The following is an 18,837-nucleotide window of genomic DNA, read 5'->3' as shown; positions in this document are numbered from 1 at the left end:
GAAGACCAGCCAGTAATGTTCAGGAGAAATTCCTCCCTCTGAATGTCCTCGTGTGCTTGTGAAAACAGCGTCAGCCCCAGACCCCTGAAGGTGATGTGTCTGGGCTCTGGATTTCTAAGAGTGTCTGAACAAGCCTCCAGGGGCAGCAGCTCTGGGGCTAGAGTCCAGTGGGGAGAGACAGGTTGGGGTTGTACACATGGATTGATCACCGGAGGAGACCTGGGTCCAATCCCACCACCACCGGTCATTGGCTCTTGTGACAAAGGGACAAGGACAGTCACCTTCCCTGTGCTGTAAGGCTCACAGGTACCCAGGGGAGCACCCCTGAGTGAAAGACCATTTTCAGAAGATTCTTCAAGAAGCCACAGAGTTTGATTTGGGCAATAATTTAAAAATCGTCCTTTTCATAATTTCATGGTGAATTTCTTAAAGGAATTTGGAAGCAAGGTTGCAGGACAGAGATGAGGGAAGCAAGTCACTTTGTTCCTTGCATGCTGAAATTTCCCTCAGGTTAACATTTCCTTATTGACTTTGGTAAACATACACGTGGATATCTGAGTAGACAGACCACCGATCTCGAGCTGCTTCCCCTGCCACCCCATCTCCTCAGGTGGGCCCTACAGACATCCCAACCACTTAAAGGAAGTAGAAAGGCACACTGGAAGCTGATGATCATGGAACTTCAGAGATTTGCCCCTTGTGCCCAACTCAGAAACGGTAGCGCTGGGGTGGGAATGTCACTTGCACTAATGTTTGCAGAAGCTCAGTGTCAGGGTCAGAATCAGCTCTCCACCCTTCCACCTGGTGTTCCCCAGAAAAGGACAGAGAGGGTGATTCTTCCCCCTGGCAGGACAGAAGGCATCAACCCCAGCAGGAAGGCAGAGGAGCAGGTCTTCTTGCTCAGATGCCCCTCTGCCCATCCTCTCCTGGGACATATGCTGGGGGTTGGGGTCTGTCTTAGGGCTGCCACAGCTGGTGGATTTCCTAGGACCTCCCTCCAGAGCAAAGCTCCTGGAGCACTGCCCCCCTCCCCCAGTTGGCCTTGTGTTAGGGAGCACTGGGGGGCCAGCCAGACAGGCCGGAGAGAGGTGTTCTTCTGACTTGGAAACTACCATGGAAACTACCATGCTTGCAGTAGCCCCCTCCCAGGTTCTAAGAGGGGCCCTGAACTTGGGCATCACACGTGCCCTGGGGACACTAGCCCCTCAAAGGCATGTGTGCACACCATCCTTGCCCTCTGTGCAAGCAGTGAAGGCTCAGACGGGCAGAACGGCAGGCTGAGGACTCAGGTCGCCGGACCGAGGACCCCTGGCAAAGCAGGCGGGGTAGACACCAGGACCTTCACTGATGTCTAGACAGGGAGAGAGATGAGGTTGGATGCAGAATAACATCATGGCAGCATCCAAAGGGCAATTCGTGTGTGTGCTCTCTTGTCAAGAATGGCTTCCACTCACTCATGTGTTGGTTCATTCATGCATGCATTCATTCATTCATTCACTCATTCATTTTTTCCCTCTGCCTGGAATTATCTCCTCCTAGACGGCCACATTCTCCCTCCCACACTTTTTGGGGCTTCTGCTCAAGTGCTCCCCCTCAGAGATGCCTTCGCTGTGGCCGCCCCGAGTTGGCCGCCGCCTATCCTTGGCCCATGACCCTAACCTGCAGCTAACGTCCCACGAGGGGGTGGGCAGACCTCCCGTCCCACCAGCGGGAAGAGTCCTGCCTCTCGTTCCTTCTCTCAGGTGGGAAGGGTGGACGAGGGTGATGCTAACTCTGAAACCGTTCACCCCCATTTCACTAGCAACCCCAACCTCGCTCTTCAGCACCAGGGCCAACAGCTTTCCACCGCAGCTCACGGGGCTCCATGCGCCCCTCATTGTCTGTGCTTATTGTCCGTGTGTCCGGGAGAGTACCCACCTGTGGGGGCGGCGCCCATGTCACCAGCCCCTGGAATAATGCCTCGCACCCTGTGTGCACTATTTAAAAAGAAAACAAAACAATTGTGCTTTCTTATCACACGAAGTAGAACGATCTGGGACATTTTTTCCCGTGTGTACTAATTAACCTCATTCTTTGGGGGGTTGTGCCCTATTCCATTGTAGACGTGTCATAATTTATGCAATTAAACCTTTGCTGATAAAAATGTAGGCCATTTTCAGATTTGGCTCTTATCCACATGTTGCGATAAATATCCAACATGCACACTTTTGTGCCCTTGGGTAAGTGACAGACACACTTTAGAAGCTGGGTCAATGTGTATGAAAGGTTTCCATCTTGTTAGACTTTGCCCAATGGCTCTTCTGAAGGCTGTACTGGGTTACACTCCCTCCAACAATGTTCGAGAGTGTGACTGTGCTCACATACGCACCAGGAATGCTTTCAAATTGTTATTTACAAGGCGTTCAGCACACTGTTTTAGAAACCGTTTGATCTCATGGTGCCATCTTTTTTTTTTTTTAAGAAAAATTAACAGCTTTATTTTTCCTCAATATACATTTTAGAAAATAGGTCTAAGGAAAGGTTTCATGAAATAGACCAGAGGACTATATACAAAGTGAAGAGCTCCAAATCAGCGAGACCAAGTTCACGGACGGAGCACTCTTCCCTGAGGGCCACAGCAGCCTAGGACCGTCCCATCAGAGGGGACGCAAGCTCCTGGACGGCTTTTGAGTTCAGCTGAGGAATTGTGCTGATCTTCAGGAGTTTGCTGCTTGCATACTTATTCTTGATGGCGATGAATTTTGTTAAGTTTTCGTTAACTTTCACTACATTTTTGGCCATGTGCTGCATGACTTCCAATACTTCATTTTCTGTGTATCCAGTATAATACTGCTGCTTTAAGTTCCATTTTCCTTGGTCCAGAAACTTCTGGGACAGGCAGGATGTAGCCACTGCCACCTTTGAAGGGTGATAATGCACCATGTCATAGTGAGAGTCAGCTCCATCAGATATTTGGCTAAAGCGTGCTGTTCCACATGGACGTCACCGCCTTTTGATGCCCGCCTTAAGAAATGTAGTGGCAAAGGTCGACCCAACTCAAATTTCAGTTCTTTCAAAATCAGTGTTTCCATCTCTCGGATTTGGGAACTGGTATAAGCATTGTCTGTGATGTAAACGAAGTCTTCAATATTTGGAGAAAACATCTCCTCATATTTGGACGCCAAGAGCAGAGCTGTAATCCCAACCAGTTGAAGCTTCTTACGAGAAACCGGCTGAACCTGTAAAAATCGGTCCATGATGGCGACGCTCATGTACAGAGTCTTCTGAAGCAGACTAAACTTGGAGTGGACTTGCACCAGCCAGTCCACCAGGATGGCGCGCATGCGTCCGTTTATCTCTCTTCCATCTAAGAAGTGTGGATTTATGGATTGCAGAACCTCAAGCTGTCGTAGAAACTGGTAGATATCCTTAACGTAGTCGCTGCAGAGCTGAGGGTTCTCCTAGTCCTCATGATCAATGTCCTCGATCTTGCAGAACAAGGCATCAGAGAAAGCTTGGCAGAGATTCTCTTCCTTCGTGGAGATATCCTCCTGTCGGGGGGAAGGACCCTTTGGAGCCAGCACTTCCATCTGTACTGGTTTCACAGAAGCAGTAGGTTTCAGTTGTTTGTTGACATTTGTTTTGGTGGGTTGAACAGCTATTTTGGTGTTCTGAGCTTTCTTGGCTACTTATGTAGCTCTGGTTGCAACTCTATTTCCAATTTCTTCTAAAACTGCCCGTCTGATTGTCACATGACTCTTAGCTTTAGAATTAACTCCAGTGTCAGCATTCTCCAAATCAGTGGACACCGTCGGGCATTGGAGCAGCGCCATGTGGGAAGGGGCAGGCAAGAATGCCAGCCCGGCCCAGGGAGGGACGCGGACCAGAGAGGGAGGACACAAATTTCCGCGGCGCCGTGAGCTCCGCACTCCAGCCCACACCGCTTAAGACCTTCTCGTGGTGCCGTCTTAATGGTGTGCATTCATTCTGATGTTTCAAGCATGTGTGTGTGCACCCGTGTGTGTGTGTGTGCATGTGGTGTGTGCACATGTGCTTGTGTGTTTTCACGTGTTGTGTTGCACACACACTGGATTATCTGAATGACCACGAAATTGTCCGCCACCACACAACCTTGTTCCCTGCTTACACAGGTTTTAGAATCACAATCGCGTTGACATCTGGTCCCGATGTACGAATGAAGGCTTTCTAGCCTACCAAGCAGAGCAAACCCAAGTAACCTTGATGCAGACCCACGGAGGGATGCTCCCCGCCCAGAGCCTGCCCTTCACTCTCTCATCGAGGGCGGTCCTCCTGCTGGGGGTGGGCAGATCGTGGGGCTCTCTCTTTGTAGAAACCCCAGCAGTTCACTAGCAGTCAGGGTAGTAGAAAAAACAAACAAACAAATGAAAACCACAGTGTACACTTTCTCATTACAAGTTAATTTTTATTATGTTTTGGGGTAGACTCATAGGTGTTTAGGATCATCAAAGTAGTGGATTGGAGATTAGACCGAGTTCTTTGTTTAGAAAGAGAAGCAATCATGTAATGTATGGGGATTAACATAAGAATAAAAAAAAATAGAAAGAGAAGCAATCATTTTAACAAACAAAACTCAAAAGAGGGACGGGGAGACCAGAGGCTCACAAGAGCCAGCCAGGGGGCCTTGGCCTCCTGGAATTACGCTGCCTGACCACAGAACGACTCTAAAGAGAAACTGAAGCAGGACCCCGGAACACACCATTGGGGTGGGAAGATGCTGTCGGAGGGGGCGGGCAGTGACTCGGGGGTCATTCCAGCCCTCAGAGCCGACCTGCGAGCTCGCCGCCTTGGTCTGCAGAGCTCAGGCCAGGGATGTCCCTGAAGCCTGGGAGGCAGGACTGTCCCACATGGGACGGTCATTGGCAATGCTGCCCTAGCTGGACATGAGGGCTGTTTTCACTTGTCATGACCTTGAATAACATATGAGCTCTTGGAATTCTCCAGGCCCAGAAAATTCTCTCTACTCATTGGGGAGCAGACCTTTGAGCTCCTAATTAAATGCTCACCCTGGCACTTAGACAGATTCAAGTCTGTTGAGGGAATCTTTCGGCCTTTCCCATGGGCAAGCTGCCCACCGCATGGGAGGGTGGCCTGCATGTGCGTGAGGCCGGCGCTGGCTCTTCGGGGTGCAGTCTGGAAGCCCATGCAGGCTTGTCATCTGTCCACCGGATCATTTGGTTTTCTCTTCAATGAGCAACACAAAATATGGAACTGGCATTCTTGGGCTAGGTTGACGGATTTCCAGTTCTGGCCAAAAACATACTTGAAATGCCCAATTCTGGATCCCCACTGTTTAGATGGCCTACCAGCCGTGTTTAGCCTTCAAGTTTCACACTGTTCCAAGTGAAGAATCATCAGAAAGCAGCAGACTCTTCCTAGCTTGGCCCTCCCCGTGAATGAAACACTTCACTCAGGAATAAACTGAGGCCGTGCTCAGAACTACAAGTGCGTATGTATCTCTTGACCCAATAATCTAACTTCTGGAGTCTACACTACACCCCTCCTTGTGTGTGTGCAAAGGGATATTATGTACCAGATCATTCATCACAGCGTTTTAAATAATGATGAAAGGTTGGAAAAGAGCCGCATATGCATTAGAACAGAAGAGTGAGTACATTTACAGAATTTCCTTGCTATGGAAGTCCTCTTATCTGTAAAAAAGAATAAGGGAGCTCTCCGGGTACGATGGGCAGAATAATGGTCCCCCAAAATGTCCATGTCCTGATCCCTGGACCCTGTGACTGTGTCACTTTGCCCAGCAAGGGGACTGGGCACCTGTGATTAGATCAGGGACCTGGAGATGAGATTATCCCGGCTGATCCAGGTGGGCCCAGTGTCATCACAAGGGTCCTTGACTGATGTCTGAGGCAGAGGGAGGGGAAAAGGACCCGGAAGCAGGTCTGAATAAAGTGGCTGCCGCCGTGAAGATGCAGGACGGGGAAGGCAGTCAGCCGAGGGCTGCGGGCAGCCCCTGGACGCAGGAAAAGGCAAGGAAATGGATTCTTCCATGGGGCTTCCAGAAGGAACTGGCCCTGCCGACATACTGATTTCAGCCCAGTGAGACCCACAATGGACTTCCGGCCTCCAGGACACCAAGGTGGTAACTTTTATCGTTTTAAGCCACGAAGTTTGTCGTAGTTGGTTACAGCTGCCAGAGCAAACAAATATAGGAAGGAATGAAACAGTGGGAAGCAATGAAACATTGTTATTTTTTTAAGATTATTTATTTATTTATTTATTTATTTATTTATTTATTTATTTGAGAGAGAGAGAGCGCACAGGAGCAGAGGGAGAGGGAGACGCAGACTCCCCCGCTGAGCGGAGAGCCTGATGCAGGACTCGATCCCAGGACCCTGAGATCATGACCTGAGCCAAAGGCAGACGCTTAACGGACTGAGCCACCCAGGCGCCCCAAAACATCGTTAATTTTAAAAAGAAATGAAAGAAAGAGAAGAAAGGAGGGAAGGGGGGGGAGAGGGCGGGAAAGGAAGGGAGGGAGAGATAAGGCAGGTGCAGCACTGGTGGAGAGAGGATCGGGTAGCAGGGCGGCATCCAGACTCCGGATCATTTGCTGAGCACACGGCTGACCGGGGCCGGTAACTTAACCTCCTTGTGCCTGGGTGCCTGGGTTCTTCCTCTGTCAAACGGAGTCAATAATTTATTTACCGCCCGCTGTAACTACTAGCAAGCCAGCACACAAGGGTGCCCTGTCTGCTGGGCAAAAAGAATGGGAAATAAGCATGTCTGTTTTTCGTTTGCTTGTATTTACCTAAAGAAATGCTTGAAGGATACGTTCGAAACCAATAAAGGGTTGTGTAAGGGCAAAGGGCTGAAGGAGGGGGGTGGAGGGATTTTTCACTGCATGTGAAATGTGCACTAAATATATGCACATGCATGTTATACTATGTGCGTGTATTTGAATCTGTATTTAAGCCATGTGAATGTGTTACCTATGCAAACACACACATATAAATGCACATGTATCTTTAAGGCCCTCGAGAACTTCTCTGCTGGAGGGAGGCAGCCTTCTGGTGGGCAGGCATCCTGGGGCTGAGGAGGACCCCTCCTGACACTGGCCTGGCCTGCGCACAGTACCTGGGAAGCATGAGCTCAAGGCAGCTCTCTGCAGGAATGAGCTCACTGCAGACACCCCCCTGAGGCGTTTCTGCTCTCACTTTATAACTTTAAGGGAATTGTCCTGATTTATATACTGTGGTTCAAATTCTTTTAGGGCAGAGGACAGACATTCTATTTTATTTTATTCTATTTTTTTATTTTTATTTTTTAACATTTTATTTATTTGACAGAGAGAGAGAGAGAGCACAAGCAGGGGGAGCAGCAGAAGGAGAGGGAGAAACAGGCTCCCCTCCCAGCAAGGAGACTGATGCAGGACTCGATCCCAGGACGCTGAAATCATGACCGGAGCTGAAGGCAGACGTTTAACTGACTGAGCCCCCCAGGTGCCCTGACAGACATTCTATTTTAAATAAATAAATAAATAAATAAATAAATTGCAAATACTAACAACAACTTTAATTTCTCGAGCTCCTATTAACAGCCAGACGGCGTGAGATGCTTTACGCTCACCCTCTGTAATTGTCCTGACAATCCTAACCTTGCGATTCTTATGCCCATTTGGCAGAAGGGGAAACTGAGGCCAGGCCAGGCTGAGTCGCCGCCCCGAGTGGCACAGCTGGTGAGCAGAGAGCTGGGATTCGCAGCGAGGTCTGCCTGACTCCAAAGCCCTCTGCCCACTCCTGCAGCTCAGGGCCTGGCTGGAGAGGGTGACTGCCCTCAACACCAGACATCCAGACACCAGCTGAGGCCCTGCCCTGCCCCTCCTCACTCCACCCTGCCCTGAGAGAAGGTGACTGCACATCACATCCTCCTTCCTCACCCTCACCCACAGACCGCAGGTCCTGAGGATTGTCAGAATGTCCTTGCCCATGAGCACGCGTGTTATTATTTCCTGGTCCTGTGCTAGAGCATAGTAAGGAGGAAGTGCTTTGTCAGCGTGAATCAGCTTCCTACTGCTGCCTTAGGGACTGGGAGAAACCAGACGCTTCCCCTCAGGGTCTCTGTTGTCCTCGGCCAGGACAGCATCTCCATTCCCTGCATTGCTCCTTCTCCTATGCCAGGCTCACACGGGCGCTGTCCCCTCTGTCTGGCCCGAGGGGTGGGGGATGCTCCCCGCTGCTTGTCCTTCAAGTCTCCTGTTGCACCTCCTGGCACTTGTCCATTGTCTCTCTTGCTGGCCCATGTGCTCCAGAAGTGGTGACCACGTCCAGCACAGACCCTGACCCATCTAGCCCTGAATAGGCCACCTGGTCAGCAAAACTGACACCAGACCCCACATTCACACAGCGCGCCGGAACTTAGCCCAGCATCACCCGCTACGTCATTTCCAGTGCATTAGGCCATCCTACTATCATCCAACCGTGGAGGCCGGGCAGCTCTTCATCCCACCCTCTCCCACACCTGCTGGCACGCTTCTGTCTCAACTGGACTCTGTCTTCCTGGGATTTATCTTACCACGTGCCCTTTTTCCCCTTATGTTATTAGTCATGAGATCAGAGCTGAAAATTACAAAATTTTATTTTAGTCTTACTTTTAAAGATTTTATTTATTATTTGAGAGAGAGGGAGAAAAAGTGAGAGAGAGAGAGAGCAGGAGCAGGGGGAAGGGTAGAGGGAGAAGCAGACTCCCCGCTGAGCAGGGAGCCCAATGCAGGACTCGATCCCAGGACCCTGGGATCATGACCCGAGCAGAAGGCAGACGCTTAATCGACTGAGCCACCCAGATACCCTGAAAATTACAAACTTTTAAGCAAAATAATAAACTTTGTTTTAAACTTATTTTTTATTTATAAAAGTAATTTAAATAAATAAAAACTTATTTATTTAAATAAATAATTTTGCTACAGAGCACACGATTCCTATTATTTCCTTAACTGCGGATCTTATATATAATCTCACAATTAAATCATTCCCTTACATTCTTTTTTTCCATTGCCTTCTACTTTCTCACAAGACAAAATGTACTCTTACCATCCACCCCAAGATAAGTCTGCCTGTCCCTCAGTAAGAAAAAGAAATTTACTACCAGCAGCAAAGGACCCACAAGAGTATCCAAGGTACGATGCCCAGCAGGAAGTGCTAAGCCCTCTGCTGGGTCCACACAGCGCCTTTGCCTCTTTATCGTCCCACGGAAACATCTTTAAATTTATAGGCTTTCTATCAATATTTACTTTTGTTTTCCAGTGTAACACTACTCAGACTTGCAATACTGGTTTCGGAGCATTTTCCAGAACGCCCAGGGGTAGTTCTTTCAAAGCGCGTTTAAGAGAATGTATAATGCAAAGTTCTATTCCGATCTTTTTTTTTGAAGTGATACACCTCCTTTTCTAAATTTTTAATTCTTTTTATTTATAAAAATATACTTTGTTACAGATCAAGTACTCTCTTTATTTAACATATGTGCATACACTCTTTAAATAGAACCCAGGACCATAGTTGACATTCAGCATATCCTAGAAGGATGACTTTTTTGATGCCCGTGGAGGACACTAGTCATAGGCTAATAAATGTTCATTTCCCTCCAAATCATATGTTATCAGGGAAAAGCAAATTAAAACAACAATCCAGATGCCACTGCAAACCTACTAGCATAGCCGAAATCCAGAACACAGACAGCACCAGACGCTGACAGGGCCATTGAGCAACAGGCGCGCTCATGCACTGCTGGTGGGAAAGCAAAATGGGGCAGCCACCTTGGAAGACCGTTGGGCGGTTTCTTACAAAATGAAACATACTCTTACCATATGATCCAGCGGCATTCATGCTCCGTGGTATTTAACCAAAGGAGTGAAAAAACTATGTCCATATGAACACCTGCCCACGGATGTTTATAGCAGGTTTATTCATAACCGCCAAACCTTGGAAGCAACCAAGCTGTCCTTCCAGCGGGTGAATGGATAAATAAACTGGCCCATCCAGTCAATGGGAGACTACTCAGTGCTAAAAGGAAATGAGCCATCACGCCATGAGAAGACACGGAGGGACCGTGAGTGCGGATCACTGAGTGACAGAAGCCAGTCTGAGAAGGCTGCATGCTGTAGGATTCTACCGATATGACATTATGGGAAAGGCAAAACCATGGAGACAGTCAGAAGATCAGGGGTCGAGGGTGGGGAAGATAAACAGGCAAAGCACAGGATTTTTCGGGCAGTGAAAACTCTCTATACGATGCTATAGTTGTGAATACATGCCACGATATGCTTGTACAAACCCATAGAACATACAGCACCAACAGGCAGCCATATGCAAACTACGGACTCTGGGCGATTATGATGTGTCAATGTAGGGTCCTCCTTGGTGAAAAACTTACCCTTCGGCGAGTGATGTTGGTAATAGGGAGTCTGTGCAAATGTGAGGGCAGAGGGTCCATGGTAAAATTCCTCTGCCTTGCTCTCAGTTTTACTATAACCCTAAAATTGCTCCAAAAAATAAAATCTTAAATTAAAAAAAAAAAAATTCCATTCCCAAGGATGTTGTGTCTCTCTCGTCTACCAACTGCAGGAGCTAGGGAAGTCTCACCTCTGAGCCTCCTGTTTCTCACGTGTCTTCTGAGTGAGGCTTGGAATATTCAGCCAGCCAGAAGCTCTGATGGATGCATTTTCCTTCCCAGCATGAAGCATGCCGCCAGGGGGGCGGGGGGGTGGTGAGGATTCAGTGTGTTTGGTGGATGGGTGACTGAAGGAGAAGCCAGCAGGCACGGGGTGATTTACGACAGGTGACAGAGAGCCAGGAGCGTGCGTTCTGTGACCTCGTGGGAAAGCATGGGCACTCTCGAGCATCCAGGCTGGAAGCTGGGACACGGTTTGCACCTGGATGTCTGGAGCCTCCCTCCAGTGAGACTGGCATTTCGTCCTGGTACCTCTGGCTGCCCTCTGGGCCCCTGCACCCAGCGCTGCAGGGGAGGGAGCAAGCTGGGATGCCTGGGCTTGTTCCCAGGCCCGAGCTGCAGCGAGCTTCCCACACTGCGCTCCAGGACCCAGATCAAAGCCCCGGCCAGGCCCTTCGGCTAGAGTTGCTGGAGGCGGGCACACATTCCTGTGTGTCTTGGCAGTGGGGCTTTCTGGCAGAGGGCAGGAAAGGAATCTGGGAGGCGCTGCCTTTGTTTTGAGGACGATGCATCCTGAGCCCAGACGCACAGATGCTCTCCTAGAGGCTGAGGCCTGGCCTGGCCGGATGGCCCGGGTGCTGGGGCTGTGGGCCACACTGGGGTCCGGGAAGGGTGTAAGGCCATACTGCCACGGAGCCCTGAGGTCAGTTCTGCGTGAGGCTCCCCATCCTTCCGGCCTGTGCCCGTGTGTGGGGTCCCATCACTCAGCCAGACCCTCTGCTCCCAAATGCGCGAACTCAGCCCACCAACCTTTGTTTGCTCAGGCTCAGGGAAGCTTCAGCAAGGATGGGAAGGCTAGGACTCCCACAGCAGGATTCAGGGCATTTAGCAGGAACCGGTTTTACTAAAAAAAAAAAAAAAAGAAAGAAAGAAAAAGAAAATGCCTTTTTTATTATTGCAGTGCTCAACACAAGGGCAGGGGACATTCACATCACCTTCCTGAATACCCAAGAATACAGAGCGGTTGTTAGCAAAGGGACGAGAGGTGGGCTTCAGGCTTTCTACTGCCTCCCCACCCCCATCTCCTGGATACGGGTGCTTCTCGGTGTCTCTAGCACCCTGTGTTCCTGGGTCTGTGTGAGCTGAGGCGTCTGGGAGAGAGCTGGGTGGCCGCCCGCTTAGCCTGCAGTCAAGGCAAGGGCTAGAGCTCCCTCGTCTGGAAGCTGCCTCTCTGAACCCAGGCGTCTGCCCTGCTCCGGTCCAGCCAACAGGAATCACAGACAGCCTTTGGCTCAGAGAACCGACCCGTCTGTGCACAACACGTGTGGGGTGGAGCTCCAGCAGCCAGGCTGCGTCCCGGGGCCCGAGGGGCGGATGCTGGTGCTGCACTGGAGGATGGCCTTTCTGGCCCAGGGACGCCACGCCGTCCACCTTCCCCCGAGACCCTCTGGCACAGGATCCAGCTGTGCTGTCTCCACGGGCCGGCAGCTTAGTGCGAGAGCTCGCCGTCTCTGAGTAGCCAGCATCAGTGCTGTTCAGTGATGCAAGCATTTTACTGCACTCCCCTTCTCATAAAAATCAGAGGCAATTGAACAATCTAGGTAATATAAAACACAATGCAATAAACCACAATGTCTTCTAGATGCAACCCACGTGAGGTGAGAGTGGAAGGTGCTTGGCCGGAGGAAGCAGACCCCGCCCCCTCGAGAGGAGGACCCCTGGACCCCAGGGCCGCCCGCGCTGGAAGGAAGGGAAGCCAGAATGGAAGAAGAGGCTCAGGATGAGACGAATGCGTCTGAGACAGTCATCCCTAAAGGTGGGCAGGAATTTTAATATTGTTTAACTCTCTGGACCTGGGGTCCGACATTTGCACCCTCGTGCCCAGGGGATTCATTCCTCATGGGGGTGGGAGCTGTCCCCGTTCCGCCCCACTGAGCCTTAGGGCTGCTCATGAACCCCGCAGGGAAACACCAGGGAGGCAAGGAGGGCATCTTCCAAAGCAGGCATTTGCAACACTGACTTGAGAAATTGAAAGCACACAAACAGGTGTCAATAAAAGGAAGCAGACAAACCCCAGGGAAGTTTCTGGAATGTCCGGGCAGAGGAAGAGGAGCAGTCACGGGCCTTTGCTTCCACGACGTGGAGTGACTCTTAGACCTCAGTCCTTGAAGAGACGCACACATGATATTTATCAGTATCTGATTTATAATCTATCGCACGTACCTTAATTCTCCGGATCGCACGCCCCAGGGCCGGCGGTTTCTTGCGGCTCCTGGCTTACCTCTCCTTTTTAATATTGAGCTAATGCCACAGTGTCTCTCCATGACCATTTCTCAATGCGTTCCTATTATTTGAGCATGGCTCCATTCATTTTGAAACAAGGAAGCAATCTTTTTAAGAAAATGAATTTACATCATCTCAAGTCCCTGAGAGCCCTCCAGTCCATCCATGGTGGCCTCCAACGAATAGCAGAAATGAAGCCCCAAGTACAGCCTGACCCTCCTCAGCAAGGGTTCATGGCCACAGGTCCGGGGACCCTGCCGAACATCCTTGCTCTGGGAGTGCGCAGGGGAGAAGGCACGAGCCACCCTGCCCCCTGCTGGCCAGAGCGCACCAAGTCACCCCACTTCTGCCCTGTGTCTTCTCTACCTCCTTATAGCCCTTTAGCAGCTAAAGGAAATGTGTTTTGCAGCATGCGTGGGTGGGACATAATCACAGCGGGCCCTCAACACATCCCCAGGCCTCTGGGAAGCGAGTGAGCTTGCAGAGGCTGTAAGGGGGACCTGTTCTGGGAAAAAAGCCGCCAGGGCCCCCTATCCTCTATCAGCAGGCATTTTTACACCCACTACCTGGTGCTCAGCATTGTGCTGGGCCACGTGGGGTCCTGGAAAGCCCGAATCCAGCCCTTGTCTTTCCAGAACCCACAGATGACTCCTGGCCTTCCACATACCAAGCGCAGACACAGACCTGTTTCTACCAGAGGCTGGAGGATAATGGGCCCAACACACCTTGCTCCCCCCACATGGTCCACCCAAAGACTGTGTGGACTCTTACCGCCACCCTCCATAAAGCAGAGTGAGTGGAAAGAGGGGAAACGTGGGCATTGTCTTCCTTGGCAAGGGGCGAAGGCTCCCCACCCGCCCCGTGAGCCATCAAAACCAAAGACACTTTGATGAACGGCCCCTCCTCACATGGCCCCAATCTCGACTCTGGACCCAAAGAGTGAACACCGGGAAGGCTCTGGGAGCGTACGCTGTGAGTCTCAGGCCCAGCAAGCTGACATCTCGCCTCCAAGGAAGCCAGGGGAAGGGGGGCGGCCAAGGTGAGGCCTCCCTTCCTGCCTCGGTCAAGCACGTCAGAAAACTGTCGGAAATCTAACGCTGGCCACGAGAGGGAGCCACGGATGTAGTGTGAGGCTTGCCCGTAGCCACATTTGTAAAAGTTAAACGAAACAGGTAAAATTTATTCTAATAGTATAATTTAACCCCATATATCCAAAATACTATCATTTCAACATGTAACGATAAAAAACCATTAATGACCCACGTTACATTCTCCGCTTTGCGCCGTCTTGGGAGACTGCTGAGCGCTCCACGACGGGGCGTGTCCTCCGAGCAGCCGCTCGCCGGCCCCGGGTCCGAGGGCGCAGCTCTCCCTCCCGGCCCGGGAGCACGGCCGCGCAGCGAGGAGGGCCGCGTGTGGGGACACAGAGTTCTAGACAGAAAAGGCTGCAGACCCCACCAGCACACCCCTCCCCACAAAATAAACCCTACGCCATTGCATCCAGCTCAGCTTTGTGCAGGGAAAAAGAGGTGTGACTTTCCTTTGAGAACGTAACTCAGATCTGCCAGAAATTCCAGCGTTCCCTTCCCTTCCCAGGAAGACAGCATGGCACCGGGCAGACCGGCCTTGGGACCCACGGGCCAGCGCCCACCACGGGACTTCATGCCCACCTGCTAGTCTCAACGTCTAGAAGCTGAGCACAGTGGACCAGCCCAGGATGGCCTGAATGTGTCTGCACCCCCTCTTCTTTGACATATTAGTAAGTGTTAATGAAAGAGAAGATCCTACTGACAGAAACTCGACCCATTAAAAACTCCGGCTTTAACTTTTCTGTTTGCTCTGGGGCATCTCAGATCCGGTGACCCGCTCCTATGCCTGTCCTTGCAACAGGGGACTATGGAGTGTTACGAGGGGGTCCCCAGCTTTGCTGGGCCTGACACTTTTTCTCTCCAGCCCCACTTCCCGTCTTAAGGGGCACTGGGTGCCACGGAACATGCATGAGGGGCGCTGGACAGGAAGTCCTTCAGACACGCTGTCCCCGTGGGCTATAGCCATGGGGCTTTCTGTTGGGGGGCTGCTTTAGATTCAGAGCCAAGGAGAATGCCCAGACATATCAGGTGCCTGGGATGCTATAACAAAAGACAAAAAATGCTGGAAACAACAGAAAGGTATTCTCCCCCCTCTGGAGGCCAGAATTCTGAAATCAGGGTGTGAGCAGGGCTGGTTCCTTCTGGAGGCCCCGGGGGAGAATCTGCTTCAAGCCCCGCTCCGGGCCCTGGTGTTGCCGGCCACCCTTGGAGTAGTTCCTTGGCTTGAGGACGCGGCCCTAGGACCCCTGCCCCTGTTCCCATGTGCCCCCCCACCCCCTGCCGTGTCTGTGTGTCTCAGGTCTCTCCTCTCTCTTATAAGGATACTTGGGATTCCTTGGATTGTGAGTGCACCCCTGCACCCCTCCAACCCTCCAGCCTCCACCCCTGCCTTCACATGGCTGCCTCTCTGTGACCTTTCCCCCTCTAATAAGGACGCCGGATAATCCAGGATGAGTCATTCCAGGTCGCATGCAGGCTGCGCCCAGAGCTCTTTCCTTTTCCTAATATCACCAACTTGTACAGGATGGTGGAGACAAGCGTTGACAAAGCGGGTCGTGCAGGGCCCAGTGAGAACGGAAAGGGCTGGCTTGCCCTTATTAGCGTTTTCCCCTGTATGTGGCAGAGGCTGCATCTGCCACGACTGTGATGCAAGTATTAACTCAACCTGGCTTTAATATGAGATTCCTGGGCTCTCACTCCTGTGAAGTCTGGGAATGGGTTGGTTTGACCAACGTGCTCAACGGTGTCATTGAGAACTTGCTGACATACTCTGTCTGCTCTGCCCGAAGGGCCTCCCTCATGGTGACAAAAAGCCTGCCACAGTTCCAAGTATCACATCTTCATACTGTGCCATCCGGGAGAATAGGCTGGCTTCCAGAATGTCTCTCAAAGAGCAAAGAGCCTTTTGTTCCCTTAGGCCTCTGTGAGGACAAATGTCCCCCGAGTCTTCATGGCAGTAAGCAGGCTGCAGGCTCATTTCTGAAGCATCTCTCTGGTCATGGGAATTCTGTAGCCTGACAACCTTAGGCCAAGGTCACTGACTAATCCCTGGGCTCTTAGACTCATCTGGCTGGTTCAAACAATTGAGGCCATCATCCTCAAATCTGTACGATTACATGACGTGGGGGAGTTCAGGATTCTGGAAGTATGTCTCTGTAGAAACCCTGTCTGGAGGTTACATCAGACCCAACTTCATTTCTAGAAATGATCCTAAGGAAATGCCCAGAAATGTAGGAAATTGTTTATGCATGAGGAATGTTCATCTTGGATTACTTTTAAATTGCAAACAGTTGGAACCAATCTAAATAAAATTGCTTAGCTATTTGATAGAATATTATAGAACCATTTCAAGGAACACAGGAAAACAGTGATAATATATATTTTTTTAAAGATTTTATTTGTTTATTTGAGAAAGAGAGAATGAGAGAGAACACATGAGAGGGGATAGGGTCAGAGGGCAAAGCAGACTCCCTGCCGAGCAGGGAGCCCGATGCGGGACTCGATCCAGGGACTCCAGGATCATGACCTGAGCCGAAGGCAGTCGCTTAACCAACTGAGCCCCCAGGCGCCCAATAGTGATAATATTTTACAGGAAAAGTGTGCAGTATAAACTAAGCTTGGTACCCACACACGGGGCAAAAAAACGGAAGGGCCTGTACCAAAAAGTGTGCATCCCTGAGAGGTAGGGTTATTTTCTTCTTTACGATTTTTATACTTTCCATATGTATTCAAGAGGCATGCATTTTGTGCAGGTATGTACATGTAGTAATGTCCTGGCACAGCTGTGACGAAGTCCCACAGACTGGGGGGCTTACACAACAGAAACTTCTCGTCTCGAAGTCTGGAAGCAGGAGTCCAAGACTGCTGTGTGGGTCGGGCCGGCTCCTCCCGAGGCTGTGACGGGCACTCAGCTCCAGCTCCTTCCCCGGCTTCTAGGGGTTTGCCAGCATCTTTGGGGTTCCTTGGTGTGTAGATGCATCATTTGCCTTCTGCATCACACGGCCTTCTCCTGTGTGCATGTCTCTCTCTCTGTCCAAATGTCCCTTTTATAAGGACACCAGTCACATTGGGTTTAGGGCCACTCTACTCCAGGATGACCTCATCTTAACTAAGTCCATTTGCAATGACTGTCTTTCCCAGTAAGGTGACCCTCCGAGGTCCTGGGGGTTAGGACTTGAACATATGAATTGTAAGGGGACACAATTCAGCCCATAACTATCTGCGTATATATGTTTACACACACACATTTTTTAGAAAGGTAATAATGCAATAGATTTTTTCTTAGCCCATATTTCTGAAGTGTGGGAGCTGGCTGGGGGGCGCAGCGAGGACCTTGAGGGGAGAGCTGCTGACCAGTGAGGAGGGCTGCCGTTGGGGGCCGGGAGAGAGAAGCCAGCAGCTACCTGAGGTTCTGGGAACACAGGCGCCATTTCCCCGTATCCTCAGGAGGCAGGTCGGGCTTGGACCCCAGCAAGTGGGTGCTGTCTGCGCTCGGTGGCACCCGACTCCGAGCAGCTCGCGTGGACTGTGGGCTCCTCGCCGCGTTCGCAATCCCCGTGTGGCCATGCAGTAATGCGGACAGGACTTGCATCAGGCTCTCCCCACATAGCAAGCCAGAGCGGGTAGCGAGGAGCAGCTCGATGATTCTCGAGGCACGACAGGACGACAGAGCCGAAACTGCCTGTGGGGCCTGGGGCTCCCCAGGCCCTCAGGTGCCCCTCCCCAGGGGGCTGCATGGTGGGCGAGCTTCTGGGAAGGAGGCCCGCTGGCCCCGCCAGGCTCTGGCCTGCCTGCTGCCTCCCTTCTTCCTCCTTCCCTGCAGGCCTGATCCCAGCCAGCGATGCCGGCCCCCGAGCCTCCCCACCTTGCCCTTCTGACTCCGTCTCTGGGGACAGCCCGTTTTCCTCCATCTGCTGTTTCAGAACCCAAAGATAGGCGTTTAGTGATTGTCACCGAATTCGCCATCATTACCTAATGCACGGCAGCCCGGGGGCAAGGGAAGACCCTGCCTTGGGTTGACGGCAGGGGAAATAGGACATGGTCCACAGAAGAGAATTAGCCCCTGGCCCATTGCTGAGTCCTCTGTCTCCTTGCCTGACCTCCCCCGCAAGAACGAGCCCCGTGCTGAGCAGGGGCTCGTGTGCGGAACCGCAGTCCCTGCGTGCGGGAAGGCCACTGCGGACAGCAGGGGACACAGGTGCACGAACGGCGATTAACCCTACTGTGTGTGAACACCTGCATGAGGGCCCCTTCTGAACATGGGGGCTTCCCAGAAGGCTTCCTAGAGGAGGCAACAGAAAAAACGGGGGTTTCCCGGTCTGGAGAGCAGGCTAAAGGGAGTGGGCGGGCACAGGCTAGCAGGAGGACACGGCTCTGGTGGAGCAGGTGGGTAGCAGCATGGGGTCAGGGGACCAAGGCCTGGCTTGGCCAGGAGGGGCTACGAGAATGAGCAGGCACCTCCAGAGCCTCGGGAGAGAAGCCCCTTCCCTTCTGACCTTGGAGATGCCCCAGGACAGGGGAGAACAAAGCTGGGCAGCGTTTGGGGAGGAGAAGGGAGCCTGGACAGACACCTGGTGGAAATATCCAGCAGGTGAGGGGAGAGGATGCAGTTCTGGGCAAGCGGAGAGTCCCCCCCCAAGGTGACGCCGGGACACCCGAACCGAGGGAGGCCCTGGCAGGACAGGGGGCTGATGGGAGGGCCGGGGAGAGCCCACAACTCTCTTCCTGGCCTCTGCCTCCGGTCTCGGCCCTTCTGCTTGGACATTGTCTCCTGGGCCTATTGGCGGGACGGGGATGGCCTGCCGGGCCGACCAGATAATCCGGA

At 51.7% G+C, this 18,837-nt stretch overlaps 1 pseudogene; it reads right to left on the bottom strand.

Annotated features, from left to right (window-relative positions):
- Window positions 1–2,445: 2,445 nt before the first annotated feature.
- LOC102729678 (G2/mitotic-specific cyclin-B2 pseudogene) lies at window positions 2,446–4,087 on the bottom strand (annotated as a pseudogene).
- Window positions 4,088–18,837: the final 14,750 nt, after the last annotated feature.

This window comes from Leptonychotes weddellii, chromosome 1, assembly GCF_054177405.1.
Source record: "Leptonychotes weddellii isolate Sample4059 chromosome 1, ASM5417740v2, whole genome shotgun sequence".
Taxonomy (NCBI): domain Eukaryota; kingdom Metazoa; phylum Chordata; class Mammalia; order Carnivora; family Phocidae; genus Leptonychotes; species Leptonychotes weddellii.
The sequence above is the reverse complement of the archived record's forward strand: the minus strand, read 5'-3'. Positions and strand labels throughout refer to the sequence as shown.